At 41.7% G+C, this 6,340-nt stretch overlaps 1 pseudogene; it reads left to right on the top strand.

Annotated features, from left to right (window-relative positions):
- The first annotated feature begins 3,388 nt into the window (after window positions 1–3,388).
- LOC106694381 lies at window positions 3,389–5,934 on the top strand (annotated as a pseudogene).
- The last annotated feature ends 406 nt before the right edge of the window (window positions 5,935–6,340 follow it).

The following is a 6,340-nucleotide window of genomic DNA, read 5'->3' as shown; positions in this document are numbered from 1 at the left end:
TTGTCCCACAGCTCCCTTAAGCTGTGGTCCTGTTTTTTAATTTTTTTTTCATTTTGGTTCTCTGAGTGAGTTATATTTTCAACTCTGTCTTCTAATTTACTGATTTGGCCCTCAACTTCCCCTAATCTGCTGTGTATTCCTTCCAGTGTGTTCTTTATTTGTGTAATGTCATTCTTTATCTCAGACTGTTCTTTTTTTCATAGTTACTATATCTTTTTTCATACTGTTTAGCATTTTTATCATCATTACTCTGAACTCTGTTTCAGATAAATTTCTTATCTCTGCTTCATTTATCTCTTCTTGTAGAGAATTCTCAAGTTCTTTCATTTGAGGGTTGTTTCTTTGTCTCCTCATTTTGGTTGTCTCTCTGGGTTTGTGACTATGTATTAGGTAGATCCTCTACACCTCTCAATCTCTAGTGCAGGAGAGTGTTAAAGGCTATTTCTGATAATTGGATCAGGCAAAGACTCAAGGCCTCCAGTGACTGCCTCTGTCTACAGACTAAAAGGATTCTGACTTGAATAGCCCCAGGCAATCATCCTCAGGTGTGGTGAGAGTTTTTTTTCAACAGGGTGGGGCAGTTGCTTCTACCTGGAGGCTAATTGTTACTTTTCATCTCTTAAGTGGCTTCAGGGCAAGGTGTTTTCCAATAGGGTGTGTCGACTGTCTTCCCCCCAGGCAAGGCAAAAGTGTATGTGGGAAAGATGTCCTCTGCTGCATGAGGGAATGACTCAGCCCAGGAAACTTGGGGTATCTGCCTTCTAAGCTCTATCCCGCGAGTCCCCAGTCCTGCTTCTGCTCTCACAGCTCCATTCCACTTCCCTCTGCCAGAGCACAAAATGGGTGGCTCCACAGGGAATTTTTGTGCATTGGCCCTTCAAGAGGGTGCCCGAACTTTCAGTTGCCACTCCCTGGCAGACAGCACCCTGCTGCTTTTCACAGCTAGATGTTATGTTGGTACCCTCCTCATATTTGGTGCTCTCTGCTGGGGAGCCCAGCTTGGGGATTAGATCCCAGTGGCACCCCTGCCCCCCCCCAACTGAGATATCTCTCTGGGTCTTCAGTTCCTGTCTGTGGGCACCTGGCCAGCCCTTTCACTCCACTGCCCCTCTTACCAGTCTCTATGTGGTCTCCACCTTCAGTCCTTGGGTGTCAGGGTTCTCTTTTGTGAGTTTTCTGTTGATTATTCTGGAAGCCTTTCCATATTTCAGTTGTAATTCCAGCTTGTTCATGGGAGCATGTCTGTGCAGCATTCACCTACTGTGCCACCATTTTTAATCTTCCCAATGGGTCTTTAAATAACATGAATCAAGTGACTGTCCGTTAACTTGAAAGGCAATTTTTGGAAAATGAAAGGCCATCCTTTGAAGAAATGTAGAAATTAAAACATAATTAGTAATAATAAAAGGCAATATCACCTAATGAATGTTTTGGAGAATAAGCATTCAAACAAGCCTTGGCTCTACCAAGTCCTCACTGGCTGTGTGACATTGGACAAGTGACTTCAGGTTACTGAGTTTCCCCTCTTGTAAAATGGATACAATAGCAGAACCCACAAGAGAAGATGGTTGTGAGGAGCCAATGAAAAGATGTATTTAATAACTTGGTTAAGTACCATAAACCTTCAACAAAGTGTGTCTATTCTAATCATAATTATTATATGACAACACTTAAAAAGTTTCTTCAACTCTGCTTATGAAGACAACTGGCAAAAGAACAACAGTGGATGGCATGTTTAGGAATGGAAAATAACAATTTCTTGATATGAACTAAAAGATAACAGATTCCACTATTTAAGTAATGGGAATATTAAACTGGGGACATTTCTTAAGGTTTAGGAGCAAGCTTCTTAGTCTCTGATCCTTAGCTTCCTTGTCAACAAAAAGAGGCCCTAATCTCCGTAGCACCAAGTTGTTGTAAATTAAGTAAATGTTACCATGTTTGTAACGCACTTAGCATGATACTTGGCACATTGTAAGCAGTCAATAAATGGTAGCTGCTGTTGCTGCCTATGTTGCTGCTTTTTATTTTATTTATTTATTTATTTATTTATTTATTTATTTATTTATTGGGAGCCACAACTTTTGCAGTCATTAGTGGCCATTGTGCAGGCTACTGAGGTTAGAGCTCTGGGGATATTATCCAAACCAGTTCTCAGGCCTCTAAACCCTGGGCCTGAGAACTTTTGGGCCATTTAAAACACAAAAGGGAGGGTAAGGGGCCCCCAAATGCCCCAGCTTTTCAAAGGGAACCCCTGCGCCTGGAAGAAGTTTTGATTCCGGGCCATCCTGGGTAGTGTGATGGGGAAGCCCCAATTCTGGCCCTGCCATCTCATGGGTTGGTGCTGGTTGGGGTGGAGGCGCGCTCGATGGGGGCTCAGGCAGCTGGGCGCCCACTCAGTCCGGTCCCTGGAGGTGTTACCAGGTACCCACGCCTCTCAGCGTTTTCGAGTGCTGGCTGCTAAGCTTGAAAAGGGCCCGCTGCTGGGCCGGGCGTTTTGTGTTTGCCAAACAAAGCATGAAGGGAGAGTGAGCAAAGGGGGCGGGGCGGGTGCGGCACAAAGGCCAGGGGCGGACCCGGGGCTGGGGAAATACAGTTCAGTGGGTTTGAATTGATATGCTCGGCCCCTAAAGCCCCAGGCTGGGCGATCACAGGGTAGAAGGCCTAGCAAAGAGCACTCCACTGCATTGATCCAATCCCAAGCCAACAAGCGAGTGAGCGAAAAGCTGCCTAGGAGAGGGATGCAAGGGGGGAGGGGAAGGGGGAGGGGATGTGAGGGTCTGTAAGGGCCGCCAGCCACAGATTAGGCACTTTTCTTAGAAATACAGGAATCTCCAGGTTCGAGTAAGGGCCCTCCAGATGAAGCGAGTCCTTGAATCCACTGGGTTCCCCAGTTCTGTGGGTAGCGGGCATACTGCGGGGACAGCCAACAAAGTGTTCTCTGCTCCTTTTCTGGGGAGCAGCTGCAGGTCAGGGAATGCAGATGACTTTGGTTCTACACCATGCCATGCCATGCTCCTCACAGACCCAGCACCTACCTACAGTGTCTGACACTGCTTATTGATTGGAAGGGGCAGAAATTGAATGGACATGGGAAGGACGCATGCATAGATGTGTGGTTCAATCAAATGGGTTTCTGTTCCCGTTTAGGCAATTGTCTAATAAGTATTTTTGACTGTGTGGCATTGTCTCTTTTGAACGTTATTATGAGTGTTTTATTTTTCCTCTTTGTACCTTCTTGCGTTTTCCAGATCACTGAATAGGGTCACAAATTATTTATATACTTAGAGACAATATCAACAAACATTGTTCAAAATATAAATAAGACAAACTGAGGAGAATGAAGAGGGAGGCTTCAGAGACACTGAGATGATGAAATGTAATAACGATGATACCTTACATAACACCAGTAAGTTATCTTCTCACATGCATGGCTCACATGCATTGTTTACCACAACCACCCAATACTGAACACAGGACCTGGTACATGGTATTGAATAAATAAATGGCTGGATCTGCTGCTGGTGGATTCCAATGCCATTGAACAAACAAATTAGCTGAGATTCAGAGGGGCTAAATGTTACAGAGGCAGAACTAAAATCTGTCAAATGCAAATCCAAGGCTCCTTTCCCTACACCCCATAGAATCCTGGAGGGCTTCTTCAAATATAGGCTATTTCATTTCAGTCCTCTGTGTTCATTTCATGACCATGAGGCCCCAGATTTCCTTTCTGAAGACACAAGGTTTTGTTTGTTTTTGTCGTAATGACACACTCGGCATCATTAAGTGTCCGTGAAGATGAATCTTTTAGTTGCATTAGAAGCATGGTTTGTGACCACTGAAAGCCTTGGGAAACCAAGGTCTCCTAGCAGGAAGAAGCAGGCAGCTAATAGAAAAGGCTTTCTGGGAGCAGGGTTTTTGCATTCTCTTAGAACCCACTTGAGCATTATTGCTAAGGAAAAGCTTAAGCAGTGTCTGAACGGCACTGTATTTTGTAAGTATAAACAGTTCAAATCTAAGGGATTCTTACCTAGAAAAAAAATTTCCTATCCATATCTGTTTCCCTGACTTTGTAAATTGAAACTGATACAAAATACTTTAAACTTTGCTTTGATTTGAAGTTTACTAAAAAAATCATGCAAGTAATTGAGCAAGAGTATACTTTCTGATGTTAAGTCACTATTGTTTAAACCATTTTATATGAAATCTTTGAAACAGGTTTGCAACATAATGTATTACAATTCTTTTTTTACAAATTTCTTTACGTTGATGTGAATTTCCTTGCTTCAAAATATCCTTTGCCAGTATTTTGTTTTCACTTTGAAACATTCATCATAATATAAATCTACTACTTTATTTTAAAATTTCGTTCTTACATGTGATTTTGTGACATTCTTAAGCCTCACTTGAAAATTTTTTCTTAACAATTCATCGTGCAAATCTACACTAATTTAGTCCACCTGTTTTGATGACAAATTTCTTGGTTTTAGTAGGAAAGATGCCATGAATATTTCTTTGCAATATTTTCCCCTCACTGAAAAGCCTATGAATGAAATAAGACCTCAGGATTGCAGGAGATAATTTGCATACTAATTATGTAGCACAATGTAGAAGAGAGAGAGGGAGGAAAATATAGAGAGAAACTCTGAAAGTTAGCAGACAAGGATTCCATGACTTCAAAGCAATGTGATCCTGAGCAAGTTACTTTACTGCTTTACCCTCCCTGGGTCTTAGTTCATTCATCAATCAAAACACTGACAGTTATTAAGAGGATAAAATGGGATATATATATAGAGAGAGTCTGTCACATTAGGTGCTCAAGAAATGCTCATTTTACTACTCACAACAACCCTCAGCTTCCTCCTTTATAAAAAAGAACCAGTTTCCTCAACTATAATATGTGGATAATGACACAATAAAGGTACTATAGTATAGGATATTTACTAAGAAGAGCATGGACTCTACTAGACTCAGACTGTCTGAGTTCAAATTTCAGCCCCACTACTGGCTGTATGACTTCTGTTCCCCATTGTACTCCTGTGTAAAGACTGGGTGGTCAGGGGCTGGTGGTTGTGAGTATTCAGTGAATTAATGCATCATAGAGCTTCCTAACCTTTTTATGCCTGGCTTCCTTTGGCAGTCTGCTAACGCCTCTGGATCCCTTATCAGAATACTACTTTTTTAAATTAAATTTTATTTGGGTGACATTGGTCAACATGAACATATAGGTTTCACTGTGGATTTCTAAGTTACAAAATCTGTATATAATACCATGTGTCCACCACACAAAGTCAAGTCTCCTGTCACCTCATATTAGGACCACCTTCTCCCCCACAACCCGGTAACCACCACGAACACAATACTTTATATTACAAATGGAAAACTAGTTTTAATTACATTAAGTTATCAGTGTATTTTTAAAAATAAATGTAAAGAATAATTAATGCCAGTCCTTCTCAAACTCTTCCAAAAAATTAAAGAGGAAAAACACTTTCATACTCACTTTATGAGACCAGCATTACCCTGATGTCAAAGCCAGACAGACATCACTACAAAAGAAAACTGATAAATATAGACACAAAAATCCTCAACAAGCGCTTACAGGCACTATGGTGAGCAGGTCCTAAAGGGGCTCTTGAAGCTGAAAGGCATCACAGCGATTACATGATCAAGCAGAAGAAGAAAAAGAAGGACAAAGACAAGCCAAAACTCCTGGAAGCCATGGGAACGAGCAAAGAGAATGAGAAGAGGCGCAGCCTGGACAAGCAGACTCCATCCAAGAAGGCCTTTGAGAAGATGTAGGAGAAGCAGTAATTGGAAAGGATCCTAAAGAAAGGCTCTGCAACCCACAAGCAAAGAGTGGACAACTTCAACAGATGACTGGACACACTCATGGAACACTGTGACATTCGCAAAGTCAGCTGGATGAAGTAGCCTCCCTGCCCAGGGAATGGAGTGGCACCAAGGAGAAATGAAAGGCCAGATTTGTGTTATGTTTGATGCCTTTGGTATTTTCTAGAAACATTCTTTTATACACACCCTTGAGTTTTCTGCTGAGACAGTGCTTTTCAAAGTAGTGTGCCCTCATTCTGGAACTTGACTAAAGTAAGACTATCATTTTACTCTATTTTAGCTTCTCAGTAGCATATTGAAGATAAACTTTTTTAGTTTGGACTACAAATTATTGAGAGTTTATCTAGAGATTAAAGTTATTTCTATGTAAGTGCCATGGAAGTGTTTTTACACTCAAGTTGCATCTAACTCATTTTGACAGCCATCCAGCTGTCTTTGCCTGGATGAAACTGCCTCCAGAGGAGGACCTGCAATGTGCAGATCCCCT

This window comes from Myotis lucifugus, unplaced genomic scaffold (assembly GCF_000147115.1).
Source record: "Myotis lucifugus unplaced genomic scaffold, Myoluc2.0 scaffold_2, whole genome shotgun sequence".
Taxonomy (NCBI): Eukaryota; Metazoa; Chordata; class Mammalia; order Chiroptera; family Vespertilionidae; genus Myotis; species Myotis lucifugus.
This window is presented reverse-complemented; position numbering and strand designations above follow the sequence as displayed.